Source organism: Rhinolophus ferrumequinum, chromosome 2, assembly GCF_004115265.2.
Source record: "Rhinolophus ferrumequinum isolate MPI-CBG mRhiFer1 chromosome 2, mRhiFer1_v1.p, whole genome shotgun sequence".
In the NCBI taxonomy this organism is placed as follows: Eukaryota; Metazoa; Chordata; class Mammalia; order Chiroptera; family Rhinolophidae; genus Rhinolophus; species Rhinolophus ferrumequinum.
In genome coordinates this window covers 35,340,203-35,365,901 of record NC_046285.1, presented here as the reverse complement: position 1 = coordinate 35,365,901, position 25,699 = coordinate 35,340,203, and the positions used below count along the sequence as shown (strand labels likewise).

General features: G+C 36.4%; 1 protein-coding gene across 17 annotated transcripts in view; it reads right to left on the bottom strand.

The window, feature by feature from the left end:
• Positions 1–25,699, bottom strand: part of BBX (BBX high mobility group box domain containing) — a 246,690-nt gene that overhangs the window by 132,300 nt on the left and 88,691 nt on the right. For all 17 annotated transcript variants that reach the window (XM_033128729.1, XM_033128835.1, XM_033128852.1 and 14 more), the window contains one exon: positions 11,533–11,606. The gene's annotated coding sequence lies outside the window, so the exon portion shown is untranslated. The remainder of the gene's footprint in view (positions 1–11,532; positions 11,607–25,699) is intronic.

Here is a 25,699-nt window from a genome sequence, read left to right as displayed (position 1 = left end):
AATGATGTCCTCTTTGTGTCTCAAATCCAGTCCATCCCAAACTTCACCTCCCACTTCCACAAATCAGTTTCTGTTACTGTCTCTCCACTTTGGATGTAGTTGTCATCTCAACACATACATTTAAATGTACCCTATCTTTGACTTCCTTTTCAACAACCACCACTGCTTTCCTCCCTCTTACGAACCCCTCCACACCCCCAACCCAAGTTCAGTCTATTGCCAAGTTCCATAGATTAGTATTAGGTTGGTGCGAAAGTAATTGCGGTTTTGCAATTATTTTTAACCTTTTAAACCGCAATTACTTTTGTACCAACCTAATAATTTGGTTCACGTGACAGGACAGGATCTGTATTCTTTGGGAAACAGTGAAAGCTAGATTTATAATCACTAAATACAGACACAGACACACACAGGCTAAATAGTAGTAAGCGTCAAGCATTTGAGAAAATCTTCAATGATGGAATTATTAAAAATGAGTATCTAATAATTTTTGTCCTGAGAGTTGGGAAAAGACTTACTTGATTTTGTGAGTTGGCTACCTCAATCCAAATATCTTGAGATACATCCAGAGTATGACCTTCATAATGTCTCTCATAGTGGTGCCATTTACAACTCTCAAACTCTATTAGAAGAACAAATTTCTTCTTACCTAGCATAGCTAACGCCTCCAAAATCAATCTTTCCAATGCCTACTCCTTTTCCCTTCCAATCAATCCCATTTGTATAGTCTGCTCAAAAATTTTCAGTGGTTCACCTGCCTTCATGAGGAAAAAACTCAACTCACCCTGACATTCAAGGCTGTCTGAAATCTGGCTTTCTACCAATTTCCCATTTTAGCGTTACACATGAGTATATCCCATCCACGTGGCAAAAAGGGGCTATTCGCCTTCTCCATACTTCTGTATTTCCCCCTCTGTGGAGAGTTCCTTGATATTCCTACCTGGTGTTTAAGATCTTCCTCAGCACTCTCAAAGACATTCGAATTGACATTTGTCTATCTCTCCTTTCTCTGCCTAATTAGATTTTGCCTTCTATTGTCATATCATGACCCTGATAGTGTCTGATACATTGCACATAGCACATAGTAAACAGAGGAACAGAAAGTAGATTATTTTATCTTTAAATAAAACATTTTCTCCAGTGAGATTACTGTAGGAAGTTCAGGTTCTAAAAAGAAATACAACAGAGCTGAAGAAAAAGTGCAAACACTCTTACAGGTGGGCAAAAATGGTTTAGACGTTCAATATACGCTAACAATTGAAAAAGTATACAACTAAAGCCTGTATAATCCATGCTTGTTATGGTTAGAATGTTCACATGTTCAACTAGGAAAAGGCAAAATTGTTATAAAACCACAAACACCAAAAATATACACGCTAACTTGCAGAGCACCTTTTACAAGGAAAAAAGGTATTCTCGTAGATGGTACTAAATTATCTCCAAAGGAAGTTTAGACATATTATAGAGAGATACTCAAAATTAACAAATAAAAGTTACTGATACGAGGGACAAATGACCAAGTTGTAGTGCATGAAAACTATTAGAAAGGAAATATAATACTTTCACCGAGGTAGCATTTTCTGCAGATGTAGAAAAATACTTCCTTTTCTTGGATCAATTAATTGTAAAATGCTAAACCACTGACCTAAAATGAAGGAAAATCTTGCTTTCCTTGTCTAGTTTATGAATAAACTAGCAGAGTAAGGTCATGACCAAATTAGCTGTTGAACTTTTAAAAACTTTTTATAAAAATAGACTTCATACTTTAAAATTCATTAAGGATTCATACTACTGCTCCCTGTTTTGTTAAAACAATTACAGTCTTCAAAGAAAAATATGTAGATTATAAAAATTTACTGTTACGCTTAAATAATTCACTTGTTTGGTGTGATAATTTTGTTAATACCAATAGTATAAAGAAATAACATTCCTAAAATAACTATAATCCACTGAATGAATGACAGATGGCTTATTTCTTAATATTTTCATATAGTTGAGCTTTGATTGGGCTTCAATACACTTGCAAAATTAACTAGGGAAAGTATAATTAAAATCAAACTTCCATCACTTATGTTGTGTAGAAAATATTTTAAGATATCCAACAATATAAAAAGTAAATGTTATTATGTCCTAATGATTTAAAGCAAGTCCATCCTGAATTCAATTCAATTCAATTTAACTTCCTATAACAAAGATGTGTAACTAGAAGGCAGATGTTTCCCTTGTGAATGCAGGCAATAACATGCTTCAAATTCAATTTCAAGGAACAGGTAAGCAGCAAAAACGTCAAATGCCACTTTTGACCTACTGTCCATTTTGAGAACAAACACATTTCTTAACAGCCCTGCTACGTGCTGGGTTAGCATCTCACCCTCCGGCCCTTTTAATCCTCATAACAATCTCACATGCCTGGTATTCATCCCATTACACAATAACGCTAAGTAACTTTCCCGTGCCCCAATCACAGTAAACAGCCAAGTTAGATTTTTGTCTTGTCTTAAGTCCATCATCTGACGCCACAGCCCAAGCTTCTGAGATCAAGCGACATCTTAAAAAAAAAAAATAAGTAATCCACTTAAATCTGTCTTCTACAAGGAACCTGCCTACCCATATTAATCTCAAGGAAGCAACCGTGAGCATTAAGCAGTTGACAATCTAGAGGCAAGAACAAAAGTGTTTATAAGCACTTCAAAGTAAAAGTTCTAAAATATTTTCCTGCAGGCCCATTATAAACGCTAATGTATGAAATACTTTATTACAATAGAAATGATCAGTTAAAAGTTCTATGATTTTGATGATTAAGTAAAAACTCATAAACAGGTGCACCTTTACCCTTAAAAAGATATATTGTAATAGGCTTATTAGAAAGATGTATCGATGTTCTCTAAAAGGTGCAAGTCTCAGTGAATAATAAAGGCAACACCCATCATTTAAACAGGAAAAACTAAACTTGCAAACCAGAAAACTTTATCATTTCTTTAAGTGTTCACTTCACCTAATGAACTGAAACATGAGCTGTATGCTGCACCAGACAACAGGACAAAATGAATGCTATAGAGAGAGGTTTGGTATTTAAAAAGGGGATTGACAGTGGCTGCTCATTTCAAACTTTTATAATATAAGGCACCTATTTGATGACGTGGTAACTCTAATAATGCTGAAAACATAGTAGGTAGTCAAAAACTATACTGAAGGCATGGTTCAGCATTTCATGTCCACGTTCACTGGGGTGGTGCCTGGATGGGGTGGTCCCCTGACTCTGCACATGGATACCTCAGATTTTGTAGGTCTCACCGTCTGTCTAATCTGGTGATTCTTCACTGTAATTAGTGTGGCATTACTGAAAATGCTCAGGGCAGGGTTCATCACATCAGTGGTAGCGCTTTAGTATTGAAGCCTTGTTTAGAAACCAGTTCCTCCCCACCTGGCTGGCTCTCTCAAGGAACCTGTGCACTGGAAGTGCCTCTGGTAATGGTTTTCGTACCTTAAAACATTCCCTCAAGTGCAATACTTCTGCCACGAAGAGACACTTGGTCATAAAAGGCCTTATAGTGATCTATTAAGGAACGCTGAAATAATTACATATTTAATCTGCTTTTTAAGAAGAGTAATATAACCATGGCAGAAGAACAATTGCAAACTAAGTTATGAAAGTCAATATAAAACCAAAACACAATATTCTTATCTATCATCTTTGTAGATCAATTTGAATACAGAAATATCTTAAAATTGCCCCACCCCGCCAGAATAAAACACCTAAAAGTATACTTTGGTCAGCGTTTCCTGGTACACATGAACTGAATGCAGGTACGCTGCAGCATCTCTGAAAAGCCCAGCCTGAAGCAATTTGCCTGCCTTAAAGCTCACCCCCTTCACATGTGCTGCACTCACAGCCGCTGATGGGCTGTAGAGAAGCACTTGGCAGAAGGCTTCCAGGTCTTAACAAACCCTCACTGACTCCGCGGACACTACAAATGAGCCACAGGTACCCAGAAATGTTTTGCTGCTCATTTTAAGTTCTTAAACCTGCTAACATGTATTGATTATAGGACTTAATTGCAAACTCAAAGGCACAGAGAGACTTTTATTTTTGAAGAACACTCCTCTCCCTGAATTCAGACTAGGAAAAATAATTATTTCCAGGTAGACCAGGAGATTCTTATTAACACCAAATTCAATTGAATGCAGGATTAATGAAATGTGAACTCCTGTAATACTAATTTACCAAACGTTTACTGAGCAACTTCCACGTGCCAGATACTGATTCTAGGTTTTGGAGATACACCCATGAAGAACATATTCTCTAGAGTAAACTTAAGTCCCTTAGCTTCTTGAAGAAGTTATATGAAAAAACTACATGCGTGCACTCATACATACAATACGTGTATATACAGAATATCCGGTAAATGCAGTACATATTTTACACTAAAATGCATGAAAATTCTGAGAGAATTGTTATGAGAAACTTTGCCCCATTAGATTCATTTACTTTCCTGGGGAAACACACTTCTCTATAATATAGATCAAAGGGAATACAGACTTCAACATAAAAATACTTAATTTATCCACCACCTTTCATAGAAATACTAAAACACGAAGTCATTCGTGAATTTATTTATACTGTCCTTAACTAGTAAAAGTTTCACAATCAGTAGATTGATCCTACTGTTGAAAAGAAATACACTACTAAAGCGTATTATATACAAGGCTGTAGGTTTGAGTCATTCTGTATGTAGCTTTTTGGGGAAACTGAAATTAAGAGTAGATGAAAAAGTTAGGATACATTTCAACCAATTAAACTGACACTCACAAAACTAGATCACTGCTCAATATCTTATCCTTTAGTCTATAAGCATACAAGATGAGATAAATTTCACAAATCAATTTAAAAACATTTTTACACGAAAGTGTTTAAATCTCAAAAGTTCATTTCCTTTTGATTATATTTTGTTTTAGATAGGCACCAAATCACCAGAAACTGAAATTATTCTAGACAGAAGACACACACACATTTTAAAAAAAATGTTCAAAGACAAAACCAAGAGTTGAGTCTACATCAATATCCAATAAGTAAATGCACTATTTACTCACCACTAATCCCAAACATCCATCAACTGGTTTACCTAACAGAAAAAACATACTACTATAGAGTAGAAAGAAAGGAGTTCTACACATTCAATAGATTACATTTAGACTACTGAGAAATCCAAACAACCATTACCTGACTTAAGAGCCGCTATCAGGAGAAAGAAAGCCTTTTCTTTCTGTTTACCAAATATAAAATATATACCATTTTGTTTGACTCACAATTGATTCACAAAGTAAAAGAATACTGCCTTGAAAAATGTGAATTGGCTTGACTATAGTACAGAAACAGATATAACTCAAGAGTAATCCTTATTCCTCAACCTAATTTTCAAATACATTCTGTTCCTAGATCACAATGAATACACATGGAAATGAATTTTTACAATGATGTGATCCCTCCATTACACAAAACACTCTGATTTTCAAGTTTTTAGACTTGTTCTTTTCCTTCTAAGAAACTCATTGTCATGTATAGTGACTTCAAAGTGGAAGAAATATGAATTCAGTAATTTCAAATCTCCCACCTCAAAGACCCAAAGATATTTTTAGAATCTTAGAGGACTATAATAAACCAGGTTTTCTTGTTTATAGACTGAATAATTATAGAGCGTATTTTAACTTTCACTTCACTCTTTGGTACAGAAAACTGTTATGGGCTGAACTGGTTGCCCTCAAATTCATAGTCAAAGCCCCAAACCACAATGTGAATATATTTGGAAATAGACTCTATAAGTAGGTAAAACTTAAGTAAGGTCATTAGGGTGGGGCCATTATCTGATATCATGTTTTCCCGAAAATAAGACCTAGCCGGACAATCAGCTGTAATGTGTCTTTTGGAGCAAAAATTAATATAAGACCAGGATCTTATTTTACTATAAGACTCGGGTCTTAAATAATGTAATATAATACCGGGTCTTACATTAATTTTTGCTCCAAAAGATATATTAGAGATGATTGTCTGGCTGGGTCTTATTTTCGGGGAAACGGCAGAACAGGTGTCCTATTAGAAGAAGAAGAGACACTAGAGCACGCTCTCTCATGCACAGACAAAAGACCATGTGAGAACACCTGCCAAAAACAGCATTTGCCTACACCTTGATCACAGACTTGTAGCCTCCAGAACTGTGATGTTTAGGCCACTCAGTTTGTGGTATTTTCTTATGGCAGCCCAAACAGACTAAGATGATCTCTAAAAACATTTTTAAGGTAATTTTACTCTACCAATAGTCCAGCTAAATGAGCAACTAATAGTTACAAAGATGATCCATTTATAAGAGAAGAGATTGGACCAACTTGAAGAATAATTCACCCAGAATATAATTTTTTATATATGTGTGATTCTAAAATAAACAAGTGGAATTGTCATTTTAGAAAAAGCATAAAGCTTTGAGCCGTAAGAGATACCGCCATGCTATGCTTGATTCTAACAGTACGAGGAGACAATGTCTATAGAAAAGCCCTCTAAAGAGTCTAACTTAACTCTCACTGGAAAATATTAACAAAAAATCTTTAAAGAGAAATGCTGGTTCTTTTGAAACCAAATAGCATTTGCTGTATATGGAGAAGAAATTTCAGTGACACTGTCTCCTGTTCTTGTACCTCACCTCAAGATTATATAAAATTTTATTTCTTTGATGCTGACCTTATTAATATTCAGAGTGAAGGTCATATATCCACATTTGGCAGTCACTCTGTCCCTAGGACTTCTACATTTTCTGTGGCACGAAGTGAATTATTCGATCACAGGGTGACTAATATTTCTACAGGACTCATCCTTTTAGTGATAAGCATAAAGCCACTTTCAATTTTCAGTAGAATTGTAGAATAATGTATAGCTTCTTATGTATTCAGGCCAATTTTTTTTGAACTCTTGGAGGAGTGTGTGTGTGTGTGTGTGTGTGTGTGTGTGTTTATAAAAATGCAAACACATTTTAGACATACATACTCTGTCAGATGTTTTAAAGATATTTTATAGTGCATTCAAGATTCCTGAATTTTGATCACATTTTTCTTTTTTTAATTACCATTTATTGAGTGCTTCCCATGTACCAGACACTGTATCAGGCATCAGACATAATTACCTCATTTAATTAACATAATCCCACAAGTAGAGATCATTATCCCATATTGAGAGGAGAAAGCAAAATTTTAGAGAAACTAATTTAAAACAAAATTTTAAACAATTGCCCAAATTCTTTCAATTAAAAATTGCCAGAACTAGAATTTATATGTAAGTTTCTCTGAATCCACAGATGTCTAAGAACGTTCCTTCCCCTAATCTTAAGGAACTATAAGCTATCAAAGAAAAGCATTTTTTATATACTTCTAATTTTTAAATCTTCTTAATCCACAAAGCTCTGGTAACAATGTTTTATAATACCTGTGGAATTAATCCAGTCAATATCAGCTAGGGAGTTCTATATGCCTAGCAATTTTCTAGAAGGCTTAGGAGGCCATAAAGGAATGTCACTGTATAGTGAATATGACATCAGGCGGAGTACCTTAGAAACCTCCTGATGTAATTGTTAACCTCTCTACAGTTTCTGCAATCTCTCTCTCCAGAATGATTCTTGAAATTGATCTTAGGTGGAGTTATTTGGCTACTATTATCTGGTAATATTTTATATCACTATGGGAGAAAGCAACCCGTTTTCTCATTCTCTCCCTTTATCAAATTATTAATAGATAGTATTTGTCAAAGTTGTGTAACCTATTAAACATAGGTAAAGAATTATTATAAGTATTATTATTTCCCTTCTCTAATTCTCGATGCAAACTGCAGAGGGTCCAGTCTGCAGTTATTTTCATTCAGTTTAAAACTACTTACAAAAACAACAATGTAAGTCTATCATATATACTAGAAACCTTCACTGCATGGTGGGAAAAGTGCTAATGTTCAAAACATCAAGAAATTCTAACAAACACAGTAAACACTTTGACATTGCTCTTAGTAATATTTTTTTGAATATATCTCCTCAGGCAAAAGAAATAAAAATAAACAAATGAGACTACATAAAAAGTTTCTGCACAACAAAGGAAACCATCAACAAAATGAAAAGACAACGTACTGAATGGGAGAAGATATTCGCCAATGAGACATACGATGAGAGGTTAATACCCAAAATATATTAAAAACTCATACCATTTAACACCAAAACAAACCAAACAATCTAATTAAAAAATGTGCAGAGGTCCTGAGTAGACATTTCTCCAAAGAGGACATACAGATGACCAATAGACATATGAAAAAATGCTCAACCTCACTAATTATTAGAGAAATGCAAATTAAAACCACAATGAGATATCACCTCACACCTGTCAGAAAGGCCATCATCAATAAATCAACAAACAGCAAGTGCTGGCGAGGATGTGGAGAAAAGGGGACCCTGGTGCACTGCTGGTGGGATTGCAAATTGGTGCAGCCACTATGGAAATCAGTATGGTGGTTCCTCAAAAAATTAAAAATAAACTACCTTATAACCCAGCAATTCCACTTCTAGGTATTTATCTGAAGAAATCCAAAACACTAATTCAAAAAGATATATGTACCCCTATGTTCATTGCAGCATTATTTATTATAGCCAAGATAAGGAAGCAACCGAAGTGTCCATAAATAGGCAGTTGGATAAATAAGATGTACGTGGTACATATATACAATGGAATATTACTCAGCCATAAAAAAGATGAAATCTTTCCATTTGTAGTATTATGTTAAGTGAAATAAAACAGAGAAAGACAAATACCATATGATTTCACGTATATGTGGAATCCAAAAAGCAAAATAAACGAACAGAACAGAAACAAAACAGAAACAGACTTAGAGAACAAACTGAGGGTTGCCAGATGGGAGTGGCGTTGGGGAGCTGGGTGAAAAAGGTGAAAAGATAAAGAAGTACAAATTGGCAGTTACAAAACAGTCATGGGGATGTAAAGTACAGCATAGGGAATGTGGTCAATAATATTATAATAACCTATATATGGTTTCAGGTGGCTCCAGACTTACGGGGGAGAGGGATCACTTTGCAAGTTATATAAATGTCTAACCACTATGCTGTACACCTGAAACTAATACAATATTGAATGTCAATTGTAATTGGAAAAAATAATAATACAAAAAGATACTCTTGAATTGTATCAGTTCCTCATTCCTTACAACTTGTCACCGATAGGGTATCATAGCTAAACTCTGTTCCATAGAACAACAAAAAGACTCCTGGTCAAATAATTTTACATATTAAACAGATACATTTACTACAGGACTTCTTGGAAGCTTAATATACTACCTGTACTCTGTCTGTCTAGAAGAGCTATAAATGGAATTATGCAGATATTTAGTGCAAATATGCACTGTGCCTTCTTATCAGTCTTTTCCTACACACCCCTCTTAAAAGATCACTCCTACCGCATGATATGAGAGTTGGCCATGTGACATGCTTTGGCCAAGGAGACAGAGGTAGTGACATGTGCCACGTCCAAGCATCGGTTTTAAGAGCGCCTATTCCTTTCTCCTTTTGCCACAAGATGTGTACATCCCAAGGAGGTTGCTCCTTCAGCTTTGGTCCAGGAATGAAGAGGACCTGGAGCAGAGTGGCAGCAGACTGATAAGGAACATGAACATGAGTGAGAAACTGTTACTGCTGGAAACCACTAAGATTCAGGGACTCATTGGATAATGAACTATATAAATTTGCCTAAGCTGAATGATATGGCATGTATCCTCGATTAACTGGACCCTGGCATCTTTTGCCACAAAATATTTTCCAGGATTTGTTTCCTAAATTACTCCTGGTTTTGTATAGCATCTTTTCTATTTCTTAATGCTGCATTTAAGATGAACATGATCTGTAAATTTCTGCTGGTAGTCAATAAAACACATTTTATTGAAATAATCTGATTAACATTCAGAAATCATAGATCTTGTCAGATGGTTAGTTAAAAGTAAAGACAGTCATACCAATGCTGATTAACAATTTGGTTTCCTGAATAGGTCAGATAGTGTCCTGCTTTACTTTCTATGTACGTGTTTGTATTTAGTAAATTGAGACTACTTCCACAAATTTAACTTTCTTTAAACCTCACTATGCTCAACTTCTTTTCAGATTGGCAATGGAGAATATATTTGAAACTTCAGGATCAATATTCAAATATTCTACAGTCTACTCTGCTAACCCAATAAAACCATAATCAACTGTATGCTAACTGATATTCTTAAATCTAGAATGTGTTTTTCTAATTTAATTTTGCCTTAAAAAATAGCACAGAAAGGAGCAAAACTTATAAATAAACCCCAGTGTTCTCACTGGTATTAAGACTTTGTTGGGTGTTGAACATCGTAGTAAATACACATTCAAGCTAAATTATATACATTTTTACTATGTGTATAATCCTAAACAATGACATTCAGAAGAATGGTTCAGAGGTTTATATTTATGCTCACATCATAAAAGCAACATTCAGTCATATACTCACTAAAACAAGTAGGCACAGATATTATAGACAGATTTAATAAGCTAACAAAAATACTAATGACAGAAAAGACAAGATTAATTTTCAATTAATTAAAAAAATTAAAGAATAAGTTCATGTCCTGAAAATTGCAAGTGAACCATATTTTCTATATTTGTTCATTTTAATTGACATCAAATTCCTCAGTCTTATAAATCACCAATTCACAATAAGGCGTTCAGTCATCAGGAGAGCAATCACATTTTATTCTCAGATTCAGGAAACTCAATGCATTTAAGTAACCATTACTAAAATTAAACTTGATATATTATTGGCATATTTTAAACCATTAAAAAGTTTTTCCTAAAGAAACAACTTTGAAAATAACTTAATGTATGAGACAACAGATGCAGCAGCTACAAGTTCCAGAGTTTGATATAATTTGTCACATGTATATATTTTACAATTTCAACTTTTTCTTCACTGTGTGGTTTTCATATTCAAGTCTCATGGTGATGTTATACACACCTCTATTAATTTTAATAGGTAAAATAATACCCTCCATGATGCTCTGATACTGATTCATTTTTCAATTAAAGCCACGGCAGTAAAAAACATAAATAAATAGTTTTGGGGGAATGACCAATTTAATATTTATTTAATTATAGATATTCAGGACTTGAATAAACTGACTATTCACCAACAGTATATTACTGTGGAGAAACAAATTAGAAATTTTGAAATAGTTAATTTTTATAAATTCATGACTTCAAAGGAAAATTTAACTTACTTGATGGAGATTAAAGTGTCACTTAAAAAAATTATAATAAAATTGTCAAGAAAAAAAATACCTAATTATCACATTTCCCTGATCAATATGGAAGGTGAATCCATCAGATGGGAAAAAGTTGAGACCATAGACCAGCTCTAATGGCACAAAGTCCTTGACTGCTTCTCTGCTTCAAGGTAAGTAAGATGCACCTGCAGTGCTGTTCTTACCGGTCAAGTCAAGACTATCCATTGTGATTTCAATGGAACATCAGAATTTCCAGCTTCTGTGATGCAGCAGGATTCTGTGAAAGACCCACAGCAAAAGTAGTTAAAATCCCCCCAAAAATGAGGTAACAGCCAAACCATCAAAATCAGGCAAATTATTAAAAATTCCTATGTTAACACTATTTAGAGAAAGTGGCCTAGAGTGTTTATGCCAACTTTAATTTATCAAAAAGATAGTCACTAAAATTATTCAATGGAAATTGGGAGATTCAAGTTACAGAGACTGTAATTAAAGAATTACAGGTGATCACTTCTCAGCTTTTTGGCTAAAATTGGGTATAGAATTACAGGCAAATCCCTTGGAAAAACATGACTTAATTGGCATCCTGACTACATTCAAGTTATTTTTAAATGACTGGCCCAACTCAACCAGACAAGCTATGGTTCTGATATTAATAGCTTATAATTTATCTTTTAAATTTTTAAACATAATGAGTGAAGCAAGATAGTTTAAAAAAAAATAAAAACACGGGGTATGGTGGAAGCACAAATAGAGAAAATCTGAATTCACATTCAACTACTACGTGAGAGACAATTTCCTGCCCTCCACCCCCTTTAGATTATCACAGTATATTTCTTTATGATCAGAAGGCTCTAACACACTCTAGAAATAGGACATCACTACTGGCTTACAGCTTTATCAATACTATCAGTCATTTTATAGCTTGTCTGAAGTTTTTTCCCTGATCACTATGTCAGTATGATATGGAAGAACTGGCTCTTACAAATTAACTATCAAAAATGTGTAATGATTCATTTGAGTAATCCTATCTAGACTTAGATGATTCAGTTGTCACCCAGCACTACTGAAGAAAACATTAGCTGGAAAGAATGAATAAAATATTAAATTGTCTCATGTAGCTTCACACAAGATACTACTCACTCATCCGTATTTTTTAAAAGAAAGCTACGGATGAAAGAATAAATCCAGATCTTTGAAGCAAACTATAAAGGATACATATAAATACTTCCAAATTAAATGACCACGGTTTTGCTAAGGATAGTACAATTCCAACAACTGACTAAATAATGGTGTAAAAGTCTATTCTTAATAATAAAACAAGCAACTAACATTATTAAAACTTCTGTTGTAAGAAAATCACACACTATCATATATTTATTTGCATACTTTTTCTTCATATAAATCCATAAAAGCCATTATTGAGAAGAACCATTAAAAGAAATATTGTAAAATAAATGAGTAAAAACTGTGATGCAAAAAAATAACTATTAAGTATCAGGTAAATAAATTGGTATAAACCAAAAATTCAATATAATTTGTACTGCCAAAATTTGTACTGCCACCATTAATTTTGACACAGTACGGGTGTAATTCTTATTTTGGTTGATTTGTTTACTTTTTAGTTTAAGAAATGAGCACCTGCTGAGAAAATTAAATATGCTAGTAAGTCCTATCTACAGAACCTCTTTTAAGATCAAAAATAAACGGTCAGTGACCTTCGGGTACCCTTTTAGATTATTTTTTTTTTTTTACAATCAGACACATATCCCCAAAATGGACCATAACTATACCTTATTTTGATTACTGTTCAGTAATTTATCACCTGTGATGAGTGGGGAGGGAAAGGATGGAGGTTGGCTGTGCTGCGGCCAATATGGGTTTTAAAAGTCTTAGGATAACAAGGAGTTGGATTTAACTCACTAGGAAAGAGAGAGAGAAGCCAGGGAATCAGCCACAGAGCAGAATCAATTTCAAGGCTGAAGACCCTGCCTGAGACAGACTCCCTTTGATAACCAAACTTAGAGACTCCAGATTTTATCTGGCTATTACAAATGCCTACATGAGGAGCTTCAGAAAGGCAGTTTCAGCATAAGCTGTTCTGCATTTAAATTGCAAGTACTTCACAAAGTGTTTGGATGGCTCTGTGAGGTGTCAGAAGGACAGGTGGGAAGGCAAAGGGAAATGCCTTCAGTGTGAACATAACACTGCAACATGGGGGTTTGAATGTGCCCTTAGACCAAAGCCAGGGCAGATTTTCCTCAGAGCCGCCCCTGCCTGTCTGTGTTCTCTGGGTCCTTTAGCTTCTTCTCAATCCTTACTCTCTCACACGCCACCTTGCTTCCTGACTCCCCATGATTTAGCTCCCACTGCCTCACTCAGAACCTGTTCCTTTTCCCTTTATAAGGCCTCTCTTTCCCACCCATCGTGCCGCCCCCCACAGGATGCCCACCTAGCCAGGACTGATCTGGCATAGCTCAGGATTCCCTCTGAGAAACTTCATCACAGCAGGTGGAATAGCTGGCTATCAAAGATCTATCATTTGCCTCTTACCACAACAGGGCATATGACTTGACACCTAAAAAATCCCATCTTAAATATCTGGCCTAAGCAACCAATGAAATATCCCAAAGCAACTGGCTGTCTGCCACAGTTTACATATTGCCCCTCGGGGTGCTATGTTTTGAAAAGCTTATTATAGTAAAAAGGGTGAGATGCCACTTCTTACAATGAGGCCGACTCCCAATTAGTGTTAATGTCCAGTATAACATTCAGAGGCACATCATGGCAAAATCCCCTTCTATGCCAACACTGTGTGTTTTGCGCCCTGATGTCACAACTACCTCGTCAGTGCAGAACAGACTCCAAGGCAACCATGTTGCCTACTTACATGGAAGAATATTTAATTCCCATGAATGATTGCTTTTCTGATGTTTTCATCAATTCTCTGGGTAATAGATTAAGCTTTAACTAACTCATTTTCATACATAACCCTAATTCAATCAAGCTCAATAAAAGTCATTCTGGACTGCAATTATTTGCTAAGGAACAATTACATTCAAATGAAAAAAAAAATTGCTGGGCATCATACAATGCATGGTACAGATGCCTCTTCATTTATAGGGCCAGAAACAACAACAAAATAGCCAAACTGCTAGAAAGAGCAATAAATTTTTTCCCCTCATCCTCCCGAAAATAGAATACCCATGCTTTTACACCTGAAGAAAACAAAATGGAGCACCCAAGAAAGCAAATTTTTAAATTATAATTTTCAACTAGGTTTATACTTTGAAAGAGGCTGCATTTCTAATCTAAGAGTCAGCATGACCTCTGAGAACTAAAACAAGTCCAAGTCAGAAATAACAGTCTTAATATCCACTCTTTTCCTAACTCTTCCTTCCACTGGCTTCCGCCATTTTCCCAATAATATGTACTCCAATCTGCACTTTATCATGCAGCTTTTCTTAAGAGTTTTCTTATCTTAAAACTACTTCTTTACACAAATACAATTCTTCTATTTTCCTCAAATCAGTCATTTATATACTGTATGTTTACAAATAAAACTTAAATGTTGTTTATAAATGCACTTAATCTTACGTCTATGTAATGGATCATATTTGTAGTCCAAAAGAATTCTCACTGATTTAACTAAAACCTTCCCTGTCCTGTGTGTGTATCAGGTCCTCCGACCCACCACCGCACTATGCCCTGTATTCTTTTCATCCCTCAATAGTAGCATCAGGTGCATTACACAATAATGTAGCACCAAAAATGCATACTAGAAATTATGCAACTTTGGCTAATGAATTCTGCGCTCTGGTCACTGTGGTCCACCACAGGCCAAAGGATGTTTTTCCTAGAAATGATGAGCTGATAGTCCGGTCTGCAGTCAAATCATTTGCTTAAATAAAATATAGTCATATAGACAAAGATAACTATAGGGAGATATATATGCATATATATACACACATACGTGAGTGTGACTGTGTGTGTGTGTGTGTACATGTACATATATACAGCATATATACATCTACATCAAGCATATGCTTATCATATATACATTACATATGTATATGTAAACATATGTATATGTATACATATGCTTTTTAACAAAACTGTTATCTTTAGTCATACTTTATTAGTGACAATAGAAGATATGAATAAAGACACTTATTAAAATCACCCACCCTGCCAGTCTTTGTAGTTAAAGTTTAAACCACAGCTATTTCACAGACATTTTTGACCAGGCACAAATCTTTCACAGAAATTACAAGTGTCAGCTATACTGTGAATGGAAATCTCTTAAAAGAAAACGCAAATCTGAGTACCTCTTTGTCACTTTGCATTTCCTCATGACCCAGAGCCTTTCAGTTAAGAAAGCTTAAATATAGTGATAAAGGCAAAACAAGTCTTAAGTGAATGTCCCTAGATATCCAAGAGTAAACCAAAGTAACTACTACTAAGTCATTACAGATTTGTCCACCTGTTTGGACTTCCCAGGAAGGTGTGAGAAAACACTAGCAGGCAAAGACAGGAAACTCAAGCACTCATTTTTTGACATAGACCTCTTATAATAGCAAGATGAAAGATTTGGAAATCCTCTCCCCTTTATTACTCAATATTTACCAATTAGAGAAGTACACTTTAAAAACTACCTACCACCTATCTATATGCCAACAGCAGAGATGCAAACAATATACAGTTTGAGAAATCATTAATGACCTACTATGTACTAACACTGAAACAAGTATTACAAGAGTTGCTGTTCTCCGGAAGCTGATCATCTATCTATTTGGGTAACCGCACAGGCGGCCGCCCGTTACTTGATAATAGACAAATGTGTAATGTCAAAATGGTAAGAAAAGAATTCAAAAATAGTTAGAACGTACTAGGGTATCTTCACGCAGGGAACGAACAAAGCTGGAACCTCAAGCACCGGTGGCGATGTGGGGAGAGGACGGAGGAGGGTGTTACAGGCACAGGCGCAGGACAGGCCATGGTTCAATACTAGGAAGCACGCTATTAGGTTGGTACAAAAGTAACTGCGGTTTTGGCCATTCTTTTTCACCTTTTAAACCGCAATTACTTTTGCACCAACCTAATAGAAGGGCAGGAGGCAGATCTGGTTGAATGGCAGGGTTCACATCAGAAAACAGAACATGAAATGTGGGCCAATGAGAAAGTAACGCAATTTGCTCTTTTTTTTTCCCCCCCTCTCACCACAGTTTCATAAACAGCAGAGTAAAGTTAACAGCATGGTGTTCTGCAAAGTATACTGACCTTAGTGCCAAACCCTGCATCCACCCTTTACTCCCCTGCAATCGCAGGCCAAATCCTGAGTCTCCATTCCACATCTGCAAAATAGGCATAACAATCCCTACACCTCTAAAGGTTGCCTTAAATTATTAGAGGGAATTATAAATACAAAAGGCTTGGCAGATAGTAAGTGCTCAATAAATGCAAGTAGTCTCACTAGAGTTAAAACTAAGTGTTAGAAAAGCATGTAATAAAGGTACATTGTGAACATACTGAAGTTTGCCTGGCATATTCTCAGCATTTAGATGCTAAGTGATTTGCTAGTTTCAAATGGTGTTTCACTGTAGATTTTGTTTTACTTTAGGTGGTTTTTAACATATGTTTAATTCTGACAGTCTGAGAAACCACATTTTACTCCTGCCAATTTCAAGGTGCATTAGCTAATTTGATAATATGGATATTTTATTGTAATGCTCATTTGCCATAGATTGTTGTTTCAGGAACCATGGTGCAACCATGAATTTCTGCAGTTTCCTTAAGTAAAGGTGGAAAATGAGTAGGTATTAGTCCACTCAGATGGCCTGGCAGGGAGGCACTGAATGCCTCTTTTATATTCCTGTTAACTGTATAAATGTGCCTTTGACCTTCTCAGTTAGGGAAACTGCACGTTTAAGGCAGAAGGAATTTCACTTCCAGGAAGAGTATGAAAACAAGCTTGCCTGCAGATACATCAGGAATGCCGACAAGAAACTGCCAGGTACTTTGGGAAGATTCATTAGCGCCATCAAGCCACTGAGCACTGAGCTGGAAAATATAAAATGAAGATAATCCAGCCCTGTGGATATCTCGCCTATGCGTTATGTGGGTTAGCCCAAGTAAACCCTGGCCTACACACTTTAGGAATTAGCCTGTACTGTCAGGGAGGGGTTCTGTGAATGAAACCCACTGGAGGAACCTCAGGGCCGCCTGGTCCTTTGAGGTAAGAAATTGTTCCTGCTTTCACATCAGCAATAATTCACAATATACAGAAAATCCCTTACTTAACTTAGTCCAAAGTTATTTGATAAAAAAAGGAAGTCAGTCATTAGTAATTTACGTAATTTTTAATGGAAAATACTCTGTTCTATGAAGTAAAGGACACTAGTCTTTCTCTTTAATTAAGTTGCACAAATACAATTTAAATATAAACATAAATAATTTAACTTTTTGCTACATACATTATGGAAAAGCACACTTCTATTAAAATTTATATTGTGCTAAAACAACAACAAAAAACACAACTGTACTATCCAGAAAGAGTCCCTGTGCCTTTCAGGTGTGCCTAAATTATTACTAGCAAACAGCATAGCAGAAAGACCCCTGCTCCAGATATGGTAATTGCAAGAATATTCCTATATAAAGGCACAAAGGAGTCTGCTCACAAGTGATCTCCCTTTTGAAGTTATTTATTCACAAAAGCAGGTATTCCTGGGACAAATAATACCATACAGTAATTAGCTACTTTAAATCACAAAGATCCGAGAAACTTTCCTAAGAGGGAAACAGGGAAGTCCAATCAAACATTTCCATAGCTGAAACACAGATGGACGAGAAAAGCCATTCAGCTGGGTAGTGACTAAGCTGGGGCAACACCCCACAGAGCTTTTCCCAGTACGTCACACGGCGCCCCTGTAGAATCTGATGTCACTGTCCACTAGATATTCCATTAAATCATGGAATCACAGAGTGTTGGAGGCAGATGGGAATTAGAGGTCACTCCAGTTCAGCCCCTTCTACCACACAGCAATCTAGATGCAGCTAGGCCAGCACCCAGGGCTGCAGCCATGGGAAAGAGCATTTGCCCCCAGAGCAAATGGCTCTTCCGGGCTATCATTAATCAATTTGATCTGCACTTTGCTATCTGTAGACCAGCGGGGGGTGGGGTTGGGGGGGGGGGCTCCAGACCAGGTTACATCACACCCCTATTCTTCCTATGGTCTTCCATAACAGCAACGTTCAGCGAGAAAAGGATCATAAAAAAGGGCCTAACTTTTCATTCTTGGGGTTAAGTCACAGAATGCTTCTTGACTCCAGGACACTTTCCCCTTTCTGCTCTGAAAGTAGAGATAACCTTTGTGTTATAGAAGCAAGCATGGAAAATAATTCTTTGTGTTTCTCAATATTCTCATAAATACTTGGGGTAAAAAGTTAATGTTGGTTGTACATGTGTGGGGGAAAGGTGGGATAAGGGAACTCTGTACATTCTCTTCTATTTTGCTGTGAACCTAAAAAATAAAGTTTATTAATTTTTTTTAAAAAGCTAATATCAATTTACTTCATTCTAACAATATTAAAATTACATACTGACTGCAGAATGCCAAGCCAATGCCAGTTGAGAATATATAAACAGTAATTCTCCCTTAAATGCTCACTCCCACCAGAAACCCCCACTACTAATTAAAATTATGTCCTCCATGAAGACTCAGCACACGCCCTACAACCACCTCTGTAGTACAGTATAAATGCTCCACTGGTGTCTAATCCTCAATAAATGCCTTCTGCATTAGTTGCTACTGCTCCTACGGCAGTCAATTATTTAAAGTAATATAAAATATGTGGATCAAATTAAGACAACTCAAAAAAAAAAATCAAAGGAAATATTCTCCAAGTACCCCCACTGGTAGACACAAGGTTTATTCTTTGTCACTAATTCCAGTATGGTGACCCTCAGAGCTCACTATTATAATACCCCAGGGGCCACCAAGTCATGGGGAATACAAGATGACAGGCGTGTCCTGAAGCTGCCCTAGAGACATCTGTAATAACCATGGTTCTCAAAACCGCTAACAGTACTTGAAAACTTTAACATCTTTCCAAAGAAAATCAAATTTCATCACCTTTCCAGTTAAAAAGGAAACTCACTTGTGGAAGCCTTATTTAAATGGGAAAAAAAAAAAATCAGCCACGAAAGTGTATTTTTCTAAACAGGTGGTCCCCAACTTAATGATTCAATTCATGATTTTTCCAACTTTACCGCGGTGTGAAAGCAATGTGCAAGCAATGTGCACTCCGTAGAAACCATTCTTCAAATTTTGAATTTTGACCTTCTCCTGGGCTGGAGATATGCAGTAGGAAGCTGTCTCCCGACACTGGGCAGCGGCTCCCAGGCAGCCCCGCGATCACAACTGACACTGGTGCACTGTGTTGCCAGCCTGCTTTGGATATTGTGTTCTGAGAGCATTTAAGGAAGGCTACGCTAAGCTATGGTGTCGAATAGGTGAAGTGTCTTAAATGCATTTTCGACTTACGATATTTTTCATGTATGATGGGTTCATCAGGACGCAACACCGTCTTACACTGAGGAACATCTCTACTGGCCTTTCTTAAACAGAAAATGAGACACGTTTTTGCCTGCCCAGTTGGTACGTATCTCCAATTTTCTGGTAAAAACATTGATTTGGGGGAAAATAGTCCTTGCTCACAGTTCACATACCTTGAGGGGGGCTGACCTAAATGTACCCTAGCTTCAGGAATAGAGATGTCACCGAGCCTTGGCCAGCTTATTCCGTCTTCCTGGACTCTGCGGTTGGGTGAGGAATGGGTATGAAACCTGAATCGGGCCACAGCACACAAAACAAGTAAGAGCTACGTTACACTATCTTATGACTAGTGCCTGAAGTGAGAGCTGAAAAGAAAGTTAGAATGGTTTGCAGTTTTGTTGTAGCAAGAGAGAAAAAGAACATAAAAGTAGTGAGCCACATACCTATCTCCTGAAAGGAATAAAAGGGAGTACTGATTTATTTTACCTTACTTCAAATCTTAATTTCAACAAATTTATCCAAAATTTGTGATACATCATGCCTTTTTACAAGATGTTAAAATTTTCAATCTGTACTCCTGCAATACCATTTTCTCTTTCAATTTTTATTTCCTATAAAGAGAAGTTTCAGGTTTCAACAAAAACACTGAAAAACTGGTTAATGTTAAATCTGACTTCTAAAACCAATTCTAAGGGCATTTCCAGTGTCTTTAAATTTGTTGTGTATGCTCTTATACTTAAGTGGAGAGTGGCACACAATTCATTCTCCATGCCTGAAATTATATTTTTTCTTAGATTTAGGAGGGAGGAGAAAAAAAAGGAATACTTGGGAATACAGTATTTTGCTTTGGTAAGAGTTAACATAAATATTGCTGGAAAAACATAACTAATTTTTGAAGAATCAAAACAAACTAAAATGTAACACCAAAACTATTCTGAATATATTTTTTAAAGGGAATCTTCTGTGTAATATGAGTTACTGTCATAAATAGTAATAGTCATAAAACCAAAGACTTGGTATGACACAATATATTGGGAATTATTTTCTTCACTAAATCTCTCATATCAGCTTACTTGACCCAGGCCTTTTCCATAAAAGTTGAACAGAATATATGTGATGTGTTCACATACAAACATACACACCCAACCAAAAACTTCAACCTCAAAGTGCTGAGTTTTATGGTTACTTGGATTCCAGAAAGTGCATGCGGTAATTTAAAAGCAAAAACGCAAGTATTTTTCCTTACTTTGGAGGTAAGATAGATACAAGGAAAAATACCATTTAAATTCAGCTATGTCAACAAGGACATAGCTATGTCAACAAGGCTTTTAGAGTGTTCTAGAAATGTTAAAGGTTGCTTCCACAACACACTTAAAACTGACCTTCAATTATTTTACTTTGGGAGTGAACACTAAACAGTTACATCTTGGATTCTGATTTTGGTGTGTGGTTCATGGTCTTCAATGAATCTAGTCAACATCAAAAGTTTCATATAATGAATTTTGGGGAATCTTCAAGGTATAGTCTAAGATACAGACTGGAACAGACTTGAAATTCAAGTCTATTTGTTTATAGTACAATCTGCAACACAGGTTAACACCATTGCTGACAAGATAATTTTAAGTAGCTAATTAGGTCCCCTTTATCCCATTCCCTTCCCTCCCTGCAAAGCAACCATTTTAATATATTTACTGAGCATTTTGAATGTATGCTAATTTTACATAGAACTAAGAATGGTACATTAGATAAACAGGCAGAGGAGAGGAAAGATGCCATCAAGAGAGAAACTTCTTTTGAAGTTCCAATATGAGAATAATACTTTTCTTCTATTTATTTTCTGAGCTATGTTTCTCATTCTCAGAACAAAACAGAGTTGAAGATTCAACTCTCTGCCCACTCCACCTTCACCACCACCTTGAACTTGGGTCACCTAACTCCTGGTAAAAAAGACGGTAGGAAGAGAGAAGGAGTTGATAATGCGAATGTAAACCTGACAATACCTAACATACCATGTGATATCTTTCGGAGATTACAAAGCAGCGGCAAGTCATCTAGAGTTTACTGTATAAGGTTCCAAGAAACAGCATAGTTTCTGTCCCATGAACTACCGAGCAGAGAGTTTCGACAAACACACAGAACTGTTTGCTCATGTGTGACATGATATAAAATAAGAAGAAAAGCAGAATTAGTCCTAAGTAAAATTAAAGCTGAGGTTTGGTGTCCTCAAACTTTCTTCACAAATCTTCTCCCCTTCCCCAAAGACTCTTCACCTCACCACAGGTACCAGCCAGTTTCATTCCACTACCCTCCACATTAAAACCTGCGTTTTCATCAATCACTGAGAAGGTTTACAGTATTAATTAGGTGGTAAATTTTGCGTGCTAATAGGCATTATATCTAAGTAAAAAAAAAAAAAAAAACTCCTACTGTGGAGTAATAAGAGTAGGTAATATGAAAGTGCACCCCCCGTTTTATAAGTAAGCACCACCATCCTGATCTGCTTATATCACTGAAAGGTAACACCTATAGTCTAAACTTAGCCATCAACTGGGATGAATAAAAGTCTGAAACGAGAGAATAGGGGACGCCTACCTTAACTGAAGGCATGTAAAATGGCATACTGTAACATGAGTCAGCAGTGTGAAGCATGTAGAAAGATACTGGATTTAGTAGAACTACACTGTCCAGAAAAAGGGGGTGAGAGCCCACGCTACCTGGTGCTGTCTGTACCAGGTGAGATCAGACAGAACTCAAAGTTGAAAGATTATGGACCGGGGCTAAACAACCCTGTTGGCGGCTGAGTGGATGAAGGAAATGAAAATGTTACTCTGGAAAAGAAGAAGTGCTGTTTTCACAACTTTTTGGGGTCTTATGAGGAAGAGGCATCGGATATAATTGTATATGGTGATTTCAGAGCTTAAAACTGGAATCAATTAATAGATGTTTCTAGGAGGCAGTCTGTGGTGCTCAGTATAAGGAAACACTTTCTAACCATCAGAGATCTGTCCAAAAATGAAGTGAGTCCCTTGGATATTTCTCCCTCAATGGAGATGTTCAAATAAAAACTTTAGGAGTTACTGAACAGAGAGTCACGCAGGGCACGGAGGGCTGGATCTTAGAGTCTAAGATCCAAAATTTCAAGATTCTCTAGCTTTGCGAAATCAAAGCAAATGAGAGTTGGAAGCCACGAGGCTTGGAATCCATTATCCCCAGTGGTCACGGCGCCCAGTAACCACAGCTTTATCCCCTTGCTCCAAGTGCCGAATGTGCTAACGCTGTAACATAGCAAAGGAAACCTACCACGCGGATGCTCATATTGTTACACTGAACTGAAACTGGATTAATACAAGAATTCAAAACAAATAGTATTTTTATCTATGTTCATAGAACTGTTCTTTGAAATCCAAAACTCCTTATGGACATTCAGATCTATACAAAATTATTATACTAATGGACATAACAAGCTTTTTCCCCCAAGTCAGAGCCACCAATCGCTTCAGTTATGTTCATCAACTTCACAAATAAGAAAAATCCCTAGAATAAAAATTATCAGAGAGGTAAATCATTCAACTACAAAACTTCTCTATGTGCATTTTTTTTAATCACTATTTTATGTACATCCCCAAAGACTGGGCTACTAATTGTAAGAGAGCCAAGGATTTGTCAGATACGAGTACTTGACTAAGGATTTTATTTTCTAACTCATCTTACCGAGTTAGGTCCACATTTTTATTTCATTAACTTATGAAATTTGCCTTTCAGTGTATTTTCAGCTGAACTTGCAGGGTGGTAAACGCACCCCTGGAATTGAAGATCCTAAGAATAATATCTTGGTAGGATTAACATACTTCATAATTGACTTCCTGTAGGATTTTACCATTGTTCCCCTGCCAGAGGACATTCCTTTTCAGTTAAAATACCACTGTACAGATAAAACTTTGATACCCGCAGGTGAGCTCTTTTTGTAACCACACATTTTTGTGTGAACCATTCTCTAAAGGTCATCCCAAACATCTAACCTAAAAGCAAAAAACAAACTCCCACAACTCTAACTTTCCAAATCATATTTCCCCAGTAAAATGAACTTTAAATAAAATGCAGGTAGCTACACCTAGATACTTGCAAAAGCTGAGGAGTAGTACCAGACAAGTAAAAACAAGCATTTTTAAGACTCCATGGAAGGTTCCCATTAGGATCTGGAATTGGAAAATGTTGGCTAGCTCTTGACTGCTGGAGCTAACAAAAGGCAATTGGATTAAGCATTCTGAAAACCATTTTCAATTCACTTTGGAATAATTTGAAAAGTTTTTAAATATCTAATATTTTATAAATCACTAGTGACGTTTCCTGTGGTTAAAAGTAAATTTTACATTTCTTAGGTACAGGTCAGAAAGGTAGCAACTGGAGAGAATTGAAAATCTTTGGTAGCTAAGGAAAATGAACATGAGATTGAAATGTCACCAGGTTGCCATGGATAATCCACAAATAGCAAGAAGAATGCATACACTGGTAATATTTATATGCAAAAGACCTGTATTAAAAAAGACAATGTCTTTAAAAACAAAACCCCAAAACTTGTCTTAAGTTATTAGCTTTTCCTTTTTTACTTTTTTTAAGGTAACTCTAAACAAGGAGAATGGTTTTAGTACAAACATGCAAGAATAAGATTTATACTATATGTCAAACACAATGCTTCATTAATATCTTATATTAATAGATACCTAAAGCAGGGGAGTTATTTGAAACTTTTATTTTTTTTCTAACACTTCATGTTCTCCCACTGCACAAATATTCTATGGTGATTTTTTTTTCTTCCTTTGAACAAATATCTTCACTCTTTATCAAAATGGTTTACTATCATTATTGCCTGCCTAGGGCACTTTGTGAGGGAGATGTGATTAGGCAACAGTCAGATGTACAAAGTTAAATGCGGGATGAGTACAAAAGGAGCCCAAGGGCTTAGAGGCCTAGGCAGAGTGACATGCTGATATCATCCTACCCTCATGGAAAAGCTGAGGGTCCTGGTGGTTAGAGGTGAGGAGGGAGATCAACAGTCAGTTCTAGTTGTCAGAGTCAGTTTGTGATCTTTTTTTTATATGGAAGATAACACGGAATGAACCAGAAAAAAACTTGAGCAGCAGCAGAATCTGTGAGTCATGCAAACACACATAGATTAAACCTGTTGTTGAGAGATGTCATCCAGGGTCCTCACCTAAGAAGAATGGGGAGAAGAGGGGCTCAGGGACTGAACTGTCAGGTACCGTTCACAGCCTGCCTTTCGACAGGTCCATCATTCCTGTGAGAAGTGTTAGGCAAGACGCATGAGGGATCGATCAGCACCCGTACCCATGACTGACACTGGTGAGTATTTTTCAGGAGTTGGTGCGAGCAGTTGTGGGGGCCTGCTAATCCTGAAGTTCTCTCTCCCTCCAGTACCCTACAGCCTGCCTGTGGCATACTCTTTGTTGTTCCACGACTTCTTCTGTTTACAATCCCACACATTTCAAAAGATCTCTACAAGCCAAAGCGTATTTCACTCACTGAATTATGTTCCCTTGACCAGATCATATTCTATTTCCTGTTAGAACTGGCTGAAAACTGAAAGATAAGCTGACTGCTTCGGTGGGCAGAAATGACAAAGAAATGACAAACTCATCAGGAAGGGGCAAACCCCATCTGAAAATCTAACATCATTTTCCCCGTTCCTCATCCAAGAAATACAAGTAGTTCAGTTCAAAATAATTTAGGCAATGTCAGCAACCAAAATAATACCAGGTTTGTTTCTTTTCTTCGGAGGCGGTATAGGGGTGAGGGT